The sequence below is a fragment of the Mesocricetus auratus genome, unplaced genomic scaffold (assembly GCF_017639785.1).
Source record: "Mesocricetus auratus isolate SY011 unplaced genomic scaffold, BCM_Maur_2.0 Super-Scaffold_100004, whole genome shotgun sequence".
Lineage (NCBI taxonomy): Eukaryota > Metazoa > Chordata > Mammalia > Rodentia > Cricetidae > Mesocricetus > Mesocricetus auratus.
In genome coordinates, this window is record NW_024429189.1 from 43022981 (window position 1) to 43044427 (window position 21447).

Here is a 21447-nt window from a genome sequence, read left to right on the forward strand (position 1 = left end):
TAGTGCCAAGATAGCCAAGGTGACACAAAGAAGCCCTGTTCAAAAAAAAAAACAGATAAGCAACAGCAGCAGCAGCCACAAGTGACTGGGGAGATGGTTCAGTTGGCATGAGAAGTTGAGTTAGGGACCTAACATCCACAAAGAAACCCAGACATGATAGCATACATTTGTTATCCCAGTAGTGGAGGCAGGAAGAGAAGACCCCAGGGGCTGGTGGCCAACTAGCTTTGTCTACTGGGTCCCAGTAAGAGACTGCCTCAGAAGAAGAAGAAGAAGAAGAAGAAGAAGAAGAAGAAGAAGAAGAAGAAGAAGAAGAAGAAGAAGAAGAAGAAGAAGAAGAAGAAGAAGAAGAAGAAGAAGCTAGACAGCTCCTAGGAATTACCTGAGGTTGAGGTTGCCCTTTGATCTTGACAAAGACATGAACACATGTGCACAGGCACCTGCACATCAATGTACACATACAATAGTCAGACTTTTTGTTTTGTTGTGTCTTTCAAGACAGTGTTTTTCTGTGTAGCTTTGTAGACCAGACCTTGAACTCAAAGAGATCCGCCTGCCTCTGCCCCCTGAGTGCTAGGATTAAAGGCATGTATCACCACTACCCACTGTCAGTCAGATTTTTAAGCACATAATGCTTTCTTTACAGTAAAACAATTGAAATTAAACATTTGATAGGCAACATTAACATATTAGAATATATGTTATATATTTCTTATATATAAAAAGTAACCAAAGAAAGACTTTAGATTTCAAAGGGATGATAATTCATTTGACAGTTAAGTGTACAATGCAAACAATGGCAATTAGATTATACTAGAATAATAGAATAATATCTTCAGTGAGCTACAAGAAAACAATTGTCAGCCTATAATTGCATATTTATTAAAGTTGTCTTTCATATGAAAGGAAAGTTAAGACTTTTATCTAATACATTCTATCACAAAGAAATTCTGGGAGATATAGTCCAAGCAGAAGGAAGATGATCCCAGATACAAAAGAAATTGCTAGCAAAGAAAATGACAAACACATAGTTATGTCTAAATGGTTATTGGCTGTAGATCCTCGATCTATGTGTGCATATAGCAGGTGTTTGGAAGAATGCTCTGGAAGGCTCCTTCCTGAGAAGCACAGGAAGCTGGTTGTCAGAAAAAGAAGTTGAGAGAATGTGAGAGTGTGCAGTCAAAGGCATCATCTACCTCACAAAGAACTCTGGAATGCTAGGCACCACAGTTAGTCCATCTTTAAGGAAAAGAATTTTTGTTTTATTCTGTTTTGTTTTGTTTTGTAGGGAACCTTTATCTCCTCACATTCACACACATGCAGACCAAGCTGAGAGATGGGTGAAGCCATTCTTTTCATCAGAGGACAATTCCCAGGGAATGCTCAGTTCTGCGGTTAAAGCTGCCAATGCTTGGACATGGGAGTACCCAAGTGCCAACAGCAGAGTGGAGTCAAAGCATCCAGAATTCAGTCCAACGCTCTAGAGTGCCTATGCAACCTTTGATACTGCAACACAACTGTTGTCCTGTGCAAAGTTCACACTGAAGAACTAAGCAGTGAAGCTACAATGACAACAAAAAAATCACCAGTGATATCCTCAGGTTTTGAGCAAGTCTACGTTTTTGTATTTGGCGGCATTCACAGCTACCCCTGGATACATGTGGCACCAAGACTGTGGACTGGACAAACCTGCAAGAAAAAGTAGAAACAAATAGTACATAAGTCATAGATGACAAAGGCATTTTATTTTTATATTGTTTGAGAGAAGGTTTAGAAAGCTGATTAACTGTAGACTTTGATAAATACTGACTTGTAAAGTGATTTAAGAAACTGTTTGTGATTGGTTGTGGGGGTGGGACGGGCAAGTCAGCTGAGAAGGAAGAGAGAGAGAGACTCCCTGAGACGATGACTGAGGGTTTTAAGCTGGTGAAAGACACGGATCCGCAGACTCAGGTTTACTCAATGAGTCTTAGATCAGCAGAATAAAAAGAAGTCTTCCCTTAGTTCACCCAAGGTTAAAAGGACGGGGAAAGATGTGCAAGCTGAACTAAATTAGCAACTGCAATGAAAGTTTAAGTGCCTCTGTTAACAGCAGACAAAATAAACTTTCAGGAAAATGGAATTTTCTGAGAGATAAAGGGGGCCCTTTCCAGTTATAGGTGTACTTTAGCAGGAGGAAATAGCAACTCTGATCTTAAACTCTCTCATCCCATAGACTCAAACTACATTTAGAATAATTGTCAGGACCACAAAGAAATACCAATGAATAATCACAATCAATCTAGAGGTCAGTGAATCTATAAGGACACTAAAGACAAGAAACCAAGGTCAGGAAGATAACATGGCACCAAACTGCTATTAAAAGACATTGGTGATGATGTTGTCCTATTCCTCTCACTGAAATCTAATATTAAGAGTTAAAATTAGAATAGTAAATGTCCACAAAAGCAAAATTACATAGTTTTTAGATATCAACTAAAGGGTTCTAATTCTTGATTTGTTGGCCTTTTTCATAGTTAGGTGTAGCTAGTTAAACACAGAGAGCTATTTCTTTACTCCTTGGGACCTGTGACAACATTGGTCTTCTTGGTAAGAGCTTCTGCCCAGTCAGCCTAAGGTATTTGAGGAAAATTGCACCGTAATGCATAATATTACCTAAAAATAGAATGATGCTTCTTCCCAAGCCCCCAGCATCCCTTCCCATTTTCATGCTACATTGTCTCTTGCAGATAAGATAGATCTGTTATGAAGTTAGATAAGCTATAATCAATGTCCCCAGAAAATGGCAAAATGGTTTGCCCAGAATTTAAGAATTTTACCCCTCTTTTCCTTTAGTAGAAGTCGTGGAAAATGGCCTTAAAGACAAATGATCCAGTGTGTAGAAACTATTTCTCTGCTTTAACAGGCTTCATCTTCTAGTAAATATAGAGAGAGCCAAGCTTGGCAAAGGAAATGCTTACTGTGGGATTAGCCCTCACAGACAAAGTTCCCTTGAGGACAGAGAGAGCTGGGTCCTGGAAACATGTTTCCGGGGAGATCTGTCTGAGGATGCCAGCCCTGAAAGTACAAACTACCATCAACCAGGCTGCTCAGAAGCCTCGCACAACTTCAGGAGCCGGTGTCTAGGAAGAATGCTCTGTCAGTCTTGCCTGTTCTCTCTGGTATAAGATCCAATATTGTTCTCTCAGTCTCCGGCAAGAAAGCATTTACCCAGGCACACCATTTGGCTTCCCAGGCCAGGACACCTGATGTCCATTAGTTACCATGCTACAGCCTCGGTTTCTCCGTGCATTTCCTAAGGACTGATTCACATTTTGGCGGCAAAGCAGGGTGCTAGAGAGCATGAATTCCGGGTTCAGGGTCTCAGTGTGGACTCTGACATCACTCACAGTGGACCTTGGGCAAGCGCTACAAGCCATGTGTGCCTTGTTTTGTCACTTGGAAAGTAGAGAGAGCAGCACCTTCTCTAGAGGGTATCACTAAGATCAGTGCCAATCAGTGTCTGGTGCACAGCATGAGCCAGTGTTCATCGAGGTCATTGTCCCTTGCTTTGATAGTACCCTCTTCCTGCTTTCTTTTGTTTATCAGACTGCGCCTTAGTCTCAAATGAACTCTCTTCCTCGCTCACCTGAACTTCCTTTCTTCTTACCTGACCTCCTAGGATGACATCTTTTGCTTGTGTCTGTTAGGTGCAGAGTGACTATAATGTCTTAGCTTTGTTGAATTTAAGTGAACCCTTGATTGCCTCAAATGAAATAAGCCTTTCAGGGACCTTTCAAGTTACTACTTGAACCTGCTACTCTTGACCTCTCTCCCAAGTTTAAGACCTGTGTCCCATGTCCCCCAACTCATTCTTTCCTAAGCTGCTCTATTCCCTTCCCCATCCTGGATCTGGTTGTCTTATCACCCCACCTCTCCAGGACTCATTGGTTTGATTTCTCTTTTTCTAGACAGACCACCTGTATAAGAAACCTCCAGCAACACCATACAGCCAGGGCTGCAGGTCTACACTCATAAATTAAAATGGGAGAACCAGATAAGCCCTATATCAACAACAGATATAGGTCTGTGCAGTTACAGTGGAACAGATTATATATATATATGTATATATATATATATATATATTCAGAACATCTTTGTCCCAGGCCTTCATCCAAACCAATCCTGCCTCCATCTTTATAGGGAATATTTTTTAAAGATGAAAAAGTTCCCTTTTCTGAAGGCTTCATAAATTCTCTGGAAAGAGAGTTAAAGACAAAGAGTACCAGGGAAGTTTTTCAAACATCAATACTTCTCCAAAGTGGAAGTAGGGCAGAAAAAGCCACCTCTCACTACTGCCATATTGGTTAACTCCCCACCCACCTGTCCATGGGTTGTCACTGATACGTTCAACACAGTTGTAGAGACACAAATCTCCACCGAATTAGTTGGCAGCTGTTGCAAAGTGAAAACAGCAAAATAAACGACTCTCTTATGTCAAGGTACAACCCAAAACTACCTTAGACACGGGCCCTTATATAAGGGGAAGAGAACTCATTTGTTAGGAGGACCTGCGCTATTTCTCGTGGCTTACCAGCTTTGTCTCATTTACTCCTACTGCAGTTCTGAAGGGCAGGCTCTCTTACTATCCTAGCCCACAGCAGAGAAACAACCTCCAACTGCTGAGATAATCTAGAAGGGATGAAAGCCTGATGGTGTTTGGACTCCTTTGCAGCTCCTGAGCTTTGCCCTCGTATATTCGTAACTGTTGACAGGACGTAGAACTTTTCCTACAGCAACAGTTAGGAGCCTATCACCACCCCTATAGTGTACCATGCAATCCTCACCCACATCCTCTAGCAGACCCCTCATCCTGAAAACACAAGTGCAAACCCCTGGCAGCAGAGACAGACACTCTAGCCCCTGACTCTCAGAACCACTTCCCACAAGCTACAAACACTCAACAGACCTCTGTCTACTCTCTGTCTGTCTGTGCAGGACACGCTGGGCCTGAAGCATTGCCCACACAGATAATGCTGAGCAAACAGTGTCCACGGGACTGTTTACATCTGTTCATGAACAAGTGACAGCCAGACCCCCAGGGCCATGCAACTGTACCAGCTGTAGACTCTAAGAACTTAGAGAAAGGGCACAGGCCAGCAACACACCAACTTAGGAGCAAAACATGCTAAAAATCAGAAGCAGTGCCAAAGGAATCACTGCTTCCTACTTACACAAACAGGACGTCCCCAACACCAATTATAACCATTGCTGAGTAAATCAATTAATATGGAAAAAGTTGATGGTCACCCCAGTTTAGGGTGCTGGAAAACACACGGACTGGTGAAACATGGTGTAACTTGTCTTAAAATATTATACTAAGAATTCATGAAGCCTGAAGTTTCATTTATTTTAAAGTTAGTTCTTCAATTTTGCTAATATGATGTTAATTTAAATATGTTATAAATGCTGGACACATAAGAGAAAAGTGTGTTAGGAGCATTAAAATCAGTTTGTCAACCATGTTTGATCAAAGCTTAGTCATCAACCCTGTCTATAATTCTAACAATAAGAAAGTTATACCTAAAATGGCTGAGAGACACTTAGGAAAGTACTCAACATGCCTAGCCATCTGGGAAATGCAAATCAAAACAACTCTGAGATACCATCTTACTCCTGTCAGAATGACTAAAATCAAAAACACCAATGACAGTTTATGCTAGAAGGGATGTGGAGAAAGGGGAACACTTCTACTGCTGATGGGAGTGCTAACTCGTACAGCCACTTTGGAAATCACTATGGTGATTCCACAGGAAAATGGGAATCAGTCTACCACAAGATTCAGCAATTACACTCTTAGGAATATACCCAAAAGATGCCCATTCATACAACAAGGATGTCTGTTCCACTATGTTCATAGCAGCATTATTTGTAATAGCCAGAACCTGGAAGCAACCTAGATGTCCATCAACTGAAGAGTGGATAGAGAAAATGTGGTATATTCACACAATGGAGTACTATTCAGTGGAAGAAAACAATGGAATCTTGAAATTTGCAGGCAAATGGATGTCACTGGAAGAAACCATCCTGAGTGAGGTAACCCAGTCACAAAAAGAGAAACATGGTATGTACTCTCTCATATCTGGATTTTAGACATGAATCAGAGGATTGCCAGCATACAATCACACTGCTAGAGAGTCTGAGAAACAGAACCTTCATTCAGTGACTGATGGAAGCAGAGGCAAACACCCACAGCTAAACACTAAACTGAATTCCTGAAACCCAGTAGCAGAAAGGGAGAACTGATGAGCAAAGGGGTCAAGACTGGGCTGGTTTAACCCACAGAAACAGTTGACCTGAACAAGCAGGAGCTCTTGGACCCCAGACTCATGGCTGGGAGGCCAGCATGACACTGATCAAGAGCTCTGAATGTGGGTGTCAGTGAGGAGGCCTAGCAATCTATGGGGCCTTGTGTAGTATTTATCCCTGACATACAAATGGACTTTGGCTGCCCATCCCACATTGAGGGATGCTCTCTCACCCTGGACTCTTGGAGGAGGGCTTAGGCCCTGCCCTGGATGAAATGACAGACTCTGGAGATCCCCCATGGAGGGCCTCACCCTCCCTGGGGATCAGAGTAGGGGTTGGGTGGGGGACTGGGAGGCCTGGGGGGATGGGGGAGGAAGGGAGAGAGAGGGAGCTGGGATTGACATGTGAAGCAAGTTTGTTTCTAACTTAAATTTTAAAAAAGGAAGAAAAAAATCCTACCATGGAGCAACGAGGCAGTAATGAAGTCACAGCTCTCACTGAAGAGTCATTCATAATTGATAGCTGCTGGGAGAGGAGGAGTTAGTTTTCTTTAAGCGTGAGGCAGCACTAATTGGGAAAGGAAAAACAATGTAATAAAAGAAAAGGGGAAAAAAGAAATTTATACCATATAAACTATACTTAAGGACTGGCCGCATGCCCAGCAGTAGAAGGCCAACACAAAACTAGCTCAATGGAGTTTTGTATTATTTTTTTACTCATATGGCTTTGTTTGCACACTTTCATCTTACTGTCTTTGCATATATATTATGTTTTCTGATTTTATGTTTTGGGTTTTTTGTTTTGTTGTATTTTGTTTTACCCACACCAGGTATGTGTATACATGTGTTTCTTGTGCTTTTTCACAGATTTTTTTCCAGGCTTGTTTGCTTTTTTATTTGCCTGTTTGTTTTCCAAAGAGAGAGAGAAGGCATGGAGTTGGATGTGTGGGGAGGTGGAGAGGATCTAGGGGATAGATGGGGGTGAACCATGATCAGAACTATTTTAAACAAAATAGTTATTACTGTCAAAAAAAAAACAACAGAAAGTTATGCCCACTGCTGCTAACCAAGAACAGAGTACAACGGGTCAGGGCTAGTCTTTATCTATGCCCCACCCAACACAGCAAGCACCCACTACCCTTCCTTCAGCAGGATCCACCACTGCACAGGACTCAGCAGAACCCCAAATGCCCTGCTTACCGGTTGGGTATGCCGGTGATGACTCAGGGGTAGCCTGAGGTTCCTCGGTTTGGCCTCTGTTCTGGGAACAGTGGTGGCAAGACGTATCTTGACATTACTCTGAACTGAAAATCTGAAGAGAGAGGGAGAGAGATATTAATTGAGGCGGGTTCCCAAGCAGAGTGTGTGAGTCCAGCAGCAGCAGCAGCAGCAGCGTTTCTATGAAGCTGATTCCGGCTGAGCTGTCTGAAGCACGGGACTTCACAGAGCACAATTCCATGCAACTTTGTTACGGGAAGTAACACTGCCTAATTTGTATTTCTCTTTACCAGGAACTGTCACACTGGGGCTCTTTTCTTCACTGGAACGGGGCCACTAATGAGGTTTCTCAGGTGTAACACAAGATCCAGATTAATGTATAGGAAGGAAAACGGTTTCCGTTTGAACTGTTCCTCTGATAAAGTGCATTCAGATAACTTCAGATCGGGATTCTTCCCCTACTCAGATGCCCTCTGCTTCACTGTGGGACACAGAGCAATGCCTCCCACCCACGTGTCTGCACTTTAATCTCCAAAACTTGTAGGGCTCTTTACCTACAAAAGGAATGATGTACATGCAAAGCTCAGAAGTTTGGCATGGGAAATCACGCATGGGGGGGGGGGCGCTGGAATCAAGGGTCCCCGTTAAGGAGATAAGAAACAGAAACATCGGAGGAGAACATGTAGTAGGGGAAATGTAGCCCTTTTCCCAGAAGAAAACAGAGGAAGGAGCCAGGAGCCAGGGCACGCGGGGGACTTCTAGAAGATGTAAGGAGGCAGATTCTCTCATCAGCTCCTGTCACAACTCCACATACCGACTCTGGTTATCCAGAAATGAAGGTGACATTTAAGCCACTAGATTTACACCGATGTGGTAAGCAGAAACTGGAAACTAATGCGGTCGCTTGCCCTTCCTTCCCACTGTAACATTACCTGCCTCCCAAGCGTGCTGGCTCTGGCTGAATCAGGTAGCTTTCTGCTCTGCCTCTCATGACACATCCACAGAACAGGGCATATGGCAGCCTTCTTCCTCAGGGCCTTGAGGATCGCTGGTCCTCTACCGTGACTGCCTATCATGGTGGTCTGTCTGCCTTCTTCACCAGACCATAAACTGCTACAGGCAAGAGCTGCTTCTTGGAGTATTTGGTTCCTCTGCTGGTAAGACCCTCTAACCAACAGTTCCCCGCCTAATGGGTTGTGACCCCTTTGCAAACCTCTATCTCTAATAATATTTACATTATAGTTCACAACAGTGGCAAAATCACAGTTATGAATTAGCAACTAAAGTAATTTTATGACTCGGGGTTGCCACATGAAGAATTGTATCAAAGGGTCGCAGCATTTGGAAGGGTGAGAAACTACGTAAACACTTTTGTTTCTTCTCTCATACATTACATCTTGACCACAGTTTCCCCTCCCCCACTCCTCCCAGCTGCACCCCCCCTCTTTATCTCTCCCCAGAGTCATCCCTCCTCCATTTGACTTCAGAAAAGAGCAGGATTATCAACCAAAGATGGCATAAAAAGTTACAATAAGACCAGAACAAACCCTCGTATCAAGGCTGGACGAGGCAAAGTCAGTAGGAGGAAGGATCCCAAGAGCAGGCAAAAGCATCAGAGAACCACACACATACACACTCCTCCTGTTTGGCATCCAAGAACACCAAGCTGCCAGTCACACATATATGCAGAGGCCCTAGCCCTGATCCATGCAGATTCCGTGTTTAAACACTTCTTAATGGACGGCTGCTACTTCCAAAAGCTCCAAGCATCTCATCTACCAGAAACAATACCTGTTTCATCTGAGACTGTGAGCAAGTGCCAAACGAGGAAAAGACAGAATGATGATGACTCACGGCGCAGTCATGCTTGAATGGCGTCAGAGAGCAGTAATACCGCACAGAAGCCCTCGGAGAGCAGTCACACAGCGCATCCTGTCCCACTGGCCCCTTTTAGAATACGTTTTTGAAGTAAATTATAACTGCATCTCTTTCACCCTTCCCTGTCTTCCCTCCCTCCAATCCCTCCCATGTATCCCTTTGCACTCAAATTCATGCTCTCTTTTACTTTGTGTACACACACACACACACAAACACACACACACACACACACACACACACGTGTTCTGGAATATATAAACACAACCCGCTCCACCCGTGTAGTGCTACTTGTATGTAAATGTTTTCAAGGTTGACCAATTGTTATTGGATAACCACTCTTTGTGCTCCTCCCTGGAGATGATTACCCACCCTTACCATTCCTAAGTTCCTGTATTTCTTTGTCTGGGGTTGAGACCCTGTGAGATTTCCCAACATCATGTTAGCACAACTATTGGTGTCATCCTTCTTCAGATCTTGATCAGGCAGTCATGCTGAATTGTGGGTGTAGCTTGTCTGTTATTTCTGGGAAACACAATCTCACGGCATATTTCTCATCCCTCTGACTCTGATAATCTTTTCCGACCTGTAACAAGTCTTTTTCTATCCTAACAGCCAGTCACCAAGTGAGGGCACAGAGACTTCTTATTAATTATGAAAGCTCAGCCTTAGCTTAGGCTTACTCCTAACTAGCTCTTTTTACTTAAATCAACCCATTTCTTTAAATCTACATTTTACCATGTGGCTTTTCACCTTTCTTTCAATCTGTATGTCCAACTCCCTCCGTATCTCATTGGCATCTCCTCTAAGCCTCCATTATCTCCTCCTACTTCCTCTCTCTGCCCAGAAGTCCAGCCTATACCTCCTACCTGCCTATTGGCCATTCAGATCTTTATTAAACCAATCACAGCAATGTATCTTCACACAGTGTACAAATATGTCACAGTACACCCCTCTTTTGAAATGGTCTTTGATACAGGAGTCATATTGTAGGTCTATCAGTTGAGGTGGAACACCACATGATCACTTGTTCTCTGCATTTTAATTAGTGTGGTTTCCTGTATTGGTCCCCATTTGTGGCAAAGAGAAGTTTCTTTAATGAAAGATGAGAACTACACTAATATGTGGTTACAAGAACAAATATTTAGAACTCAGGGATTATGCTAGTATAGTAAGGTGGTTGTAGGTTCTCCTCCAACCTCCATGACCTCACTAGCAATGGGTAGTTGCCTAGGTTTCCAGTAGCTAGCATAACTTCCCACTTGTTGAATAGGCCACCTTTGTACCTATCAAGATCCCTGATTCTCCCCAAGACCACACCATCAGGTTCTCTTTCAGAGGCTATCCTATGAAGATTCCAGTCACTGTTCTCAGGGCTAAGCCAGCCCAGTCAAATGTTCCCTTTGCTCAAATAACTTTGCTTTAGCTTATTTTGTTCACAACAGAGCTACAAGAGAAGGTGACCTGTTTCATTTTAAAAACATGAAGGCTTTATCTATATTAATAAAAGAAAAGTTACCAAAGCAATGCAGCTATTTTTCTGGATGAAGAGGGAGGGAAATGCCTCATTGAGGGATATAAAATTCTGAAGGGAACAGAAGCAAGACTTTACAAGACTATTTGAGATAATGTCAAGTACAAGAACAAAAGAACATAAACTAAGACTCAGAAAGGGTCAGACCCTCAAGGAATTTAGGCTGAATTTCTTTAGAAACAGAAGCAAGTTTATAGACTAAAAATCGGAGAGTTGAAATGGGGAAAGGCTGTTGTAAATTTATTGGAAGCTGTTAGACTTAAATTGTTCCCTGAGTTATCCTCAAACCATAGATCATGGCTTCTAATTCTTAGAACAAAACAACCTGAATTGTGTAATGGGGTCTATTTTAGAGGTGTCATTTTTTATCTTCTTTCAAATTAGTTCTTTAGCCACTTGGCTGAGTCTTGGGATGTGTAATCTAGGGAACCCCATGCTCTAAAATTACCAGATAGCATTGTTCTCACAGATGAGAAGACAAAGGTGTCCAAATGTACCTGCGTGTCGCAGAATAAGCAAGCGGCCCCTCACTGATTGAGTAGACTTGGCACCCAGGACATCCTTCTCATTTCCAGTTACCTCAGCCCATGTGCCTCAGATTTCGTGGCTTCTTCCATGCCAGACATTACATTTGAAATCCCCCTTAAAAGATGTCTCAGTTATGGTTTCTATTGCTGCGTGGAAACACCATGACTAAGAAGAGCGATGGAGAGGAAAGAGTTTATTTGGCGTACACCTCCATTCTGCTGTTCATCATCAAAGGAAGGAGTATTAGCACAGCTATTGAGGTCATCCTTCTTCAGGTCTCATTTAGGCAGCCATGTTGGAACATGAATGTAGCTCCTCTGTCATTTCTAGGAAACACAGTTTCAGCAGACTTCACCCTTAATAGCAAAGATGCTACTTATTATATTAAACTCTTATGATTCTTCTTGAGGCTATAGTGTGGAAATGCATGCTGATGCCAGAGACCACCACTGTTACTATTTGCCTGCCACTTTATAAAAAGATAACTAGTATTTTCTGGTCATTCACTTGACAGTCTTGGTAAAGGAGGAATAGCTTGGTCAATGCATATGATGTGTTCAGTAGGGAAAGAAATATTCCTGGAAGGGAAAGGAACTTGAAGTAGCCGTTGTAAGATGGGTAGAAGCTGGAAGGGTGCAGAGAGGAAGTGAACAAGGGGCAGAGTGGGACAGCATGTGTGGCAGCCATGTGTCCTCAGCAGTGGACTCAGACCGACACATATGAGCTGTGTCCTCAGCACAGGCCAGGTTATGTGGATAAGACCAAAAGAGGTCAAAAGGACTCGTCATTTGTGACGGATTGTCAACTTGACACAAGCTGGAGTTATCTGAAAGGAGGGAACCTCAAAAGAGAAAATGCCTCCGTAAGGTCTGGCTGTGGGGCATTTTCTTAATTAGTGACTGATGTGGGAGGGCCCAGCCAATTATGGGTGGGGCCATCTCTGGGCTGGTGGTTCTGGGTGCTGTAACACAGCAGACTGAGGAGCAAGCCAGTAAGTAGCATCCCTTAATGGCCTCTGCATCAGCTCCTGATTCTTCGTCTCTGCTCTGTTTGAGTTCCTGTCCTGACAGGATGTGGAAGTGTAAGCCAAACAAACTTTCTTTTTGTTCATGGTGTTTCATCACAGCAATAGAAACCCTGACTAAGACATCTTTCATGGTCAAAGGCAATGTCTGGCATGGAAGAAGTCGTGGCATCCAAGGCACATGGGCTGAGGTAACTGGATACAAGAGAAGGATCCAAAGTCAGCTCATCTCCCCTGCCCATCTACTCTGCACATTAAAAGGAGCCTGGCCAGTTGGCACAGGATACATTCCCACATACTCAGGGGGATGAAGGCAAGAAGATCATAGGTTCAGGTCAGCCAGCAATATAGATTAAATTCAAGACCACCTGGCAACTTAGCAAGAGCCTGTCTCAAAATCAAAACAAACACAAGTACAAAGGAGGCTTGGGATAGAGTTCAGGGTTTCAGAGCTTGCCTGCCGTGTTAAAAGCCCTAGGTTCAATCCCCAATTCAATCAGCGATTAATCAAATAAAGTAATATGTTGTTGCACCAGACTGATACCAAAAGCTGGTGGGGGTGGGGTGGGAGCAGCCGGAGAGATGGCTCAGTGGATAGAGCACTTGCAGCTCCAGCAGAGGATCTGGGTTCAATTCCCAGTACCAATTCCCATGGCAGCTCACAGCTGCCTGTAACTCCAATTCTAGGGGAGCTGATACCCTCTCCGGGCCTCAGCAGGCCCCAAGCACACAATGGCACACATGTATTCATGCAGGCACTAACATAGAAGAAGCACTTGAAATCAGGAGGACAAGACCAGTGTAGGAAGCACAGAGAGACTCCACACCTACCCCCCCAAAAAAGGAAAGGAAAAGAGGGTGTTTCTCACAGTAGACTCAGTGGTGCCTTTTTCTTACACAGTGGCAATAGTTAGCTCGTCCTCTGCAGCCTTTTATAATGGCACTAACTCCAGTCATGAGGCCTCTGTTCTCATGGTTTACTTTTCCCGAAAAGCTCTCATCTCCTAATGGTATCGCCTTGTGGGCTGAAACTTTAATATAATAATTTAAGGAGAGACTCAAATATTCAGACCATAGCAAACACTGAACACTTGCAAGGGTGCTATATGAAAGATACTGTTATGTTTGAGGGTGGAGGGTTAAACTTGTTTAAAAAAGCTTTTAAGTAGACAAAATTAATTAATTAATTGATTGATTGATTTGCTGAACCCTCAATACTTCCTGGACCTGGGTCTTTAGAAACATCATGCTGCTGCTGCTGCTGCTGCTGCTGCTGCTGCTTCTCCTCCTCCTCTTCTTCTTCCCCCTCCTCCTTCCTCTCTCTTATTGAATTCTGGGTTCTGGAGCATCACTGATGTCATACCCATAGTTGAATCCTTGTGCTCCTCCAAATTCAATATTGAATCATATTCCACAAGAGATGATGATTTCAGACAACAGGACATCTGGCAGAGTATTAGGCAGAATCCTCAAGAATGGATCTGGTGACCTCCTTGAGGAGATTGCTAGCTTTTCCATAGCTCCTTCCACAATGTGAGGATTAAGTCCCTTCAGACTCCCAGTGTCCCAGTATCTTTTCTTAGGCTCCACATTGTAACGTGTAGTCTTCCTGCCGGCCTTGCGTCAGTCCCAAATGAACACACAGGAAGCTATATTAATTATGAAGCTGTTGGCCATTTGTCATTGTTTCTCATTAGCTAGCTCTGACTTAATTATTGACCCATAATTACTAATATATATTTTTATAAGGTCTTATCTTACCGAGAACGCAGACTTGCGTCCCCTCTTCCTGGAAATCACATGACGACCACTCCCTTCTCTACATTCCCCAGAATCCTCCTAGTCCCATCTATCTTGCTTCCCTATTGGCCAACAGTGCTTTATTCAACAACCAATAAGAGAGACATATTTATACAATGACATCTCCCACCACCACATCCTCCAGAACTATGAAAAAACATACACATTGGTCATGAGCCAAGCTCACCTGTGAGACAGGACACAGTTGCATCCTTCCACTTTGTGTCCTTTTCAAAGCAGTCCTGCTAAGTCTTATATTCCACTGCCAGGGCTTTGTATCAACCAGTTTAATGCAATAAAGTACAGTGAGTGCCATCAAACACATGTTTGAGTTGAAATAATTGAATTGTATATCCTCAAGAATAAAGCAGATGGTTTTGTGTTTGTTTATTTTCAAATAACCTGAAACCTAAATGCAAGTCAGTTACTTCATTTGGTACTCAATCCAAAGCTAGCCATCTATTCCAACACTAAGGGCAACTGTGTCAGACATTGCACACATGTGAAACCCGGTATAGTAAAATTGACTGGCAATTTAGTGATGACAAGGAATACAACTAATGAATCATCTCCTTATTGGCTGATATTAAGCTCTGACCTTACTCCATCAGTATCCCTCTAACTCAAGCTCAAACATTGGTATCAGAGAGAACTAATGGCTAATAATGTTTCTTACACAGGAGTATTTACATTGTAAATTAGGGCAGTGAAGGGAGAATGGTTTTTTTTCCAACAGGAATAACATGGTGGCTGATACATGGGGATAAGTGAAGAAAAACAGCTCTTAGCTAGCTTCTGCTTATACACTAGGACTTGAATTCTGTCTTTTTCACATTTATTTTAAGAACCAAGATGGTCCAAATATAGTTAACAGTATCTCAGACATTCTCTTCTATTCTGCATATGCCTTGGAAATAACACCATCCTTGAATATTGTTCAGCAAGTAAAATCTGCATTTACTAGATGTGCATCAGGAACCTTGCCGCTTAAACACTGTCTTCTGTATTATATCTCATTTGATCCACACAAGCACTCTATGAGGTAGCTATTACTTTCGTTATCAACAAGAAAGTCAAGGCTCTCAAAGGCTTGTTGGTAAAGCAAAGGTTTGACCGTGTCTGACTGATCGCTAGCATTCACTGTAGCAAGACAATGTTGCAGCCTGCCTGCTGAACTCTGGGGATTGGATTACAGCCTTGGTTAGACCAGAAAGTTTCCAAGACCTTTGTCCTCATAGCACATATTAAATAATACCTCCTTAATCTTGATGCCATTTTACAACTTGAAAAGCATTTTTAGACATACCATCCTATTTGATTAATGATATTTCACAAAGTAAGTATCACTTCCGGTTTTATCAATAAAACTCTTGGCTAGCACAGCTAGAATTGAGTTAATATGGTTAGAAATGATGAACCATTTGTAGGTGGGAATAAAAGGACATGAACTCTGGCATGCTAGGTAATAGGGCATGGACCAAAGTTAGGATTTTTATTCCATGGACAAGCAGCCACCCTTGTGGAAGCACCATCTGAGTTGGGTCTACCTATATACCCAGAGCAGGGGTGGTAAGCCGAGGCCAAGGTCAACTTCAAGGACCCCACAACTTTCTCCTTTGGAAACTATTTTTGGCTCATACAGAACAGATTGAAACATTTCAAACTCATACCAAGACTTAACTTGGAATCCAAAAATTTTCTTCGCTATTTCCACAATGTTTTTCCCTTTCTAAGTTGTTCACTTAATTGAATCCCTGTCTGTTCCTATCCTTCCCTTGGTTCCTTCCCAGAGTACAAAGATTTATATGTCTGCTCTCTCAACTGCAGCTTCCTTTCGTCCTTTCCCAATTGTAGATCTCTTCCGTATATCTGTTTTTTAAAGCTATATTCTTGGTTAAGAAAAAATTAGATGATATTTGGCTAGAGATCCAAGGAAATACAATTCTACCATTTCCCTAGGGACCAAGAAGCAGAAAACACACAAGGAGAAGTAGTACAAATGAAATGTAATACCACTTTCTTATTAGCCAGATGTGTATGATTTAGATGAATCCTATTTCCTATATACCACTGTAGACCATGAGGAAGTGCCTCTGGCCATTATGCTGTATTTATGTTCCAGGAGTAATAGTGACAGCCTTGCATTCCATTCCTGGAAATTTTTCCACTGTCAACCTGCCAGCACATACCAAATCATATCGTCAGAGACCACAAAACCCAAAATTCAGTGTATAATGGGAATGATCTGTGGTTATGATAGAACCAACATTGTGTTCTGTCCTTTTAGGCCAGTCCATCCTATGGGTAGCTTCAGACAACTATAAAGTAACCAGCAAAGACGCCGGAAGAAATGCTCTCAAGATGGCACGTATATGGGCAGATTCTGTCTCCCCCAGCTAAATGGGCAGGTAGGATTGGGTGTGTGAACAGCAGTGGAAGTTCTGAGAGGCTAAATGCAAAGTCAGGGGTCCAAGGGGAGCCCCAAAACTCTCCAGCACCTCAGGGTTCCATACACCAGTCCTGCACACCCATATCCAGGGTCTAGCCTAAGTGTGGTCCTCAGCCTTCATCAAGGAAACTTCTCTTTAAAACACACCATTACAGAAAACCATAACTGCTAAAAATAATGCAGAGTTGTGAAACCCAGTCCCAGCAGATATATCTACTCCCACATCTAAAGTCAGGAAGTATTTTGGAAGAGGGGGCAGAAAGATTATAAGAACCAGTGGATCAGAGTTTGCTGTGAGATTGTGTCTCTTAGTGATGAGAGAGGCTACACCCATGAAGTTTCACCAGCATGAAGGCCTGCACTTAAGCCACACAGAGACAACAGCAATAGACATGCTAACATGGACAGGGGAAAGCCCAGGAGACCTCAACCCTCCACAAAGAACTATAGACAACCAAGGACTGCTTAGAGAAGGAGAAATAGTCTTCCCCAGGGAGAGCACACCAACTGGCTACTAATACCAAATGCCCAGCCCTGAAAACATACGTACAAATAACACTGTTCAGATTGAGCAAGTTATATATGTGCACTTAGGAATACATGTATGCACATACATACATGTATATGTATATAACACTAACTAATGGAAAAGAGGCCATGAATTTGGAAGAGAGCAAGAAGCAGGTACATGGGAAGGTTTGGAAAGAGTAAAAGGAAGGAAAATTGTGTAATTATATTATAATATCAAAAAATAAAAAGTAAATAAAATTAAAAACTATAAAAAACTCTTTTCAACCATTTCTCAGCCATCTAAATGCATAGGAATGAAATAAGCCTAGTCAGGCCTGAATAGTTGAGATCCAGTAACTGAAGAACATATCCTGGAAGTTTCAGTGATTAGTTCTGAATGTTCTGTTGTAGCTACTCTTCTACAGGGCTTTTTCCCATCCCCTTTCTTCCTAACTCCTTGCACTAAAAGCTGAAATGCACCCTACTTCCAGAGAAGCATGGCGTACCAAGGACAGTTCTTATGTTGAAATCTGGATGTACACAAGCTGGAGCCTTGTATGTTTAAACTAACCACTCTAAAAATTAGACACTAGTGTTTTCTCTGGTGCCCTTATGTCTCATGGAATCATCTCTCTAGAGAACAAAGTCAGGTGGTAAGTTTACATGCCTAATAGAATCTTAGGGAAAGTACCTTGAGTTATAGACTGAGTACCCACAGGTATATCTTGTTTGACTTCAAATCCAGGTGCTCTGACCACACTACGTAGTGTTCCTCAATGACAAAAAAGGAGAGGAAGAAGGGCTGTCCTCTGCAAAGAAAGGGCTCCAGGACCCCGCTGTGTCTGCCACCTGTCCCCAGCCCTCCCAGTCCATGGAGGCATTTGAGTTTGTGAACCCTGTTCCAAAGCAATGACTCTCAACTTGAGATTACATCAGGATCACTTGAAGGGGATTTTCATGTCAGCCTCTCCCCTTCCTCCCAGATAGCTATAGACAATGGCACGTTGGCAGAAGTTTCTGTCCAGCCCAGTCCTGCCACCCTTCAGTCCCAAATAAACACACAGAGGCTTATATTAATTATAAACTGTTTTTCCTATTGTTCAGGCTCTTATTGGCTATCTGTCTTAATTGTTAACCTGTATATCTCCACATAGTCTTGGTTTACCAGAGAACGCCCAGGCATCCTATCTTTCCAGTAACTACATGGCATCTCTCTGTTGACTCTCTGAATTCCTCTTTCCAGAATTCTCCTAGTCTTGTAGCCCTCCCTATTCTTCCTGTCTGGCTACATCCTGCCTGCCCATTGGCCGAAACAGCTCTATTCATCAACCAATAAGAGAAACATATATTGACAGCATACAAAAGGACATCCCCTATCAATGGCAGTCTTAATTATCCAGACCATCAGTAAAACAGAAAGGAAAAGGTCTTACCTTTTTCCAAAGATTTAATTTATATTCCCTTCCTACCACCAAGGCAATAATGAATTTTCTAATTTATACAATTCATTCAAACAACCCATCAATGGAGAGGGCAAGAGAATTCTTGCATGGTGATCATTTCATACTGATAAAACCGTTAAATTATCCTAGTCCAAATAGTGCAACAGCATGTAGGATAAAGCTGCACTTTTTGGAGTTATAACCTATGCTTGGCATCTTTGCTAGGAATGAAAACAACAAAATTAAAACTAAGTAAGTTCAAAGTCTAGCCACAGCAATTAGTCCTGTAAGTCCATCTGTGTGAGAGTTGGGGTCTTGAGATCTGAAAACAGCCACCTTCACAACAAACTCTGAAACAATTCAGTTCCCAGGCTTGCTCAATAACAGCGCTGCTCAAGGTGTGTATGAGTGCTCTGTCTGCATGGAGAGCAACCTCTCCAGGGGCTTTCTGCTCCCCCAAACTGCCTGTGTCCTTGTGTTCTACACAGGAAGCATTTGAGACCCTTCCTGACTTAAGAATCGATGCTAGTGATTTCAATTATTTTAGTCACTTTTCAAAGGGCAGCCTCTCATCAGTTTAGGGAGATTTGTAGCCAACAGTTGTTTTCTAACCCATCTTGGATTCACATCTGAAGATTAGTACTGGGACAGTTTCAGCCAGTGAAAGTCACACGCCCTCCAGAAAACACACTCCCTGGCAAAAGCAGTTTGGCTGAGGAGGAGACACACAGCTGTCCTAATAATCTCAGTGTCACAGCAAGTTCCTTCCAAGTGGCTTCAGCAATGCCCAAGGAGATGTTAAACCCATTAACTTAAGTCAACTCGGGTACTGAGATGGCATCAGAGGTCAATGGACATGGTACAAGAGCATAAGACATTCTCAGGGCAATTACTGGAGGAGATGCCCTCCCATTATACAAAACTTCTGTAGATACTTTAAAGATGACCTGATGAGAAATGTGGGTAAGTGATAGCATTTGACAAAAATGTTTATAGACCCACTGGCTAAACATGTCTGAAGACTCCAGAGTATTTTGTTGTTTTGTTTTGTTTCCCCTGAAGTGGTATGCACTTCTGACAGCTCATCAAACAAAGGGAAGTAGGAAGAATAGAAAATGCATATTCATGTGTAATAACAGAGTAAAAAGACACTGTAGGAGCAAATATTGAGAGACAAACATTTTCCTAGAGAAAGTGGTACGTATATTTTAGCTTCATAAAAATACACTTGAAAGACAAAAAAAAAACCTTTTTTTTCCATTTTGGCTTCATTAGAACAACAAGAGGCTTTGTGTCTCCCATCAAAGCACACCCAGACCCTTTTGTCATGTCTGAGAAACTATTGATTCCTCTATTAAATTGTGCTATATGGAAAAATCCTGACAAGAGCAATATCATTTATTAGACTAACAAATATGTTAGTTGAACCAGCTTTGGAGACTTCTGAAATCCATTATACAACTGTAGCTCTTTTTCAGAGACCAGGATGTATTACAGAGACCAATTCTCGGGACACAGTATGACTAATTTACTGGCACATTCCAAGAGACCATTATATCTTAAGAAGTATAGAAAAATTATAACCTTCAACTTTGGAGAAAACCACTAACAGCTGATGTGTCTGCACTGAAAATCTCAACAAGCCGTGTCTACAGCGTCGAGTATTCCCCCCACTCAGCATTTTCAGGCACTAAAGAGGACACACAAAGAGGAACTTCAGACAGCAAAGTGAACGGGAAGTCTGCGCTCTTTTTGAAATGATTAACATGCACACGGCCATCCAGCCCTCACTCCAACACTGTCTTTTCTTACTGGGTTTCCCACACACCCTAGTCCACTCTTCACCTCTTTATTCCTGGTTCACTTTTTTCCTATGGATAATGCACCCACAGAGCCCTCAAACAATACACCCCAGTTCTAGATGAACACATTATCCTTCCAGAGCCCACCTTCTTCAGCCACTTCTCTTTGCAGAAAAGAGAACTGAAGCCCAGAAAGAAAATGAGTCTTACCCATCAGAACATGAGAACACACAGTGGCGCCTGCCTCCCAGTGTCACTCTCCGCCACCTCTCAGCTGTACAAACTCTGACTGTTGTAAATCAGATGAGAGAAGTGAAGCCCCGTCTTAACTTATAACATGTCTACGCAGCTTAGGACTTTCACCAGGAGATCCTGACTCTACTAAGAAGTTTGTCTCTCCTCTGCAATCAACAAATGATGCGTGGCTGGTGCCCTAGGTCTTAAACAGATAACCTGATCTACCTTCTGCCAAGTAGACACCCAGCCCTACTGAACCGTGTGGGTGGACAGGGAAAGGGATCTTTGAAGGAAATGACTTTTGAAGGGAGTTAGGAGAGATTCTGGGCCACTTGGTAACCCCCAAACACTCGCCAGTCCTCTTAGCCTCTGGAATAAAGTGGCAAAGTGAAACTTCATCATAAACCTCCTGTGAAGCCAAAAGGAGGGAGAAAACTCCAGCACCTGTATCCACATCAAGAAGAGAGGCTCGCCATCAAGCGGACCAGAAGAGTCAGGGCAATGCCAGCCTTGGTCAACAAGTCTTTGCGACTGTAGCAGCTGCTCGTGTAAGTGGAAGAAGAGAGAGAAAGCAGGTCTGGGGCTGACAGAGGGGAAGAAGAAAGAGAAAACGGGAAAAAAAACCTAAGTGAAAAGAGTTGTGGTAGAGAATTCTAATGTTTACCCATAAGCAGTTCTCTCTGCCATCTAGGACATTGTTCAGAGGGGAGTTGTTCACAGAGGAATCTCTCTTCCTAGCCC

General features: G+C 42.7%; 1 long non-coding RNA gene across 2 annotated transcripts; it reads right to left on the reverse strand.

Moving 5' to 3' along the window:
- Positions 1–1240: 1240 nt before the first annotated feature.
- Positions 1241–20937, reverse strand: LOC121140184. 2 transcript variants are annotated; one of them, XR_005876991.1, is made up of 4 exons: positions 20680–20937; positions 7488–7599; positions 6748–6813; positions 1241–1689 (listed from the first exon to the last, which is right to left on the reverse strand). It is a non-coding gene; the product is annotated as an uncharacterized LOC121140184 (long non-coding RNA). The 2 variants fall into 2 exon arrangements; XR_005876990.1 differs by having other exon boundaries at positions 6748–6810; positions 20680–20934.
- Between the last annotated feature and the right edge of the window lie 510 nt (positions 20938–21447).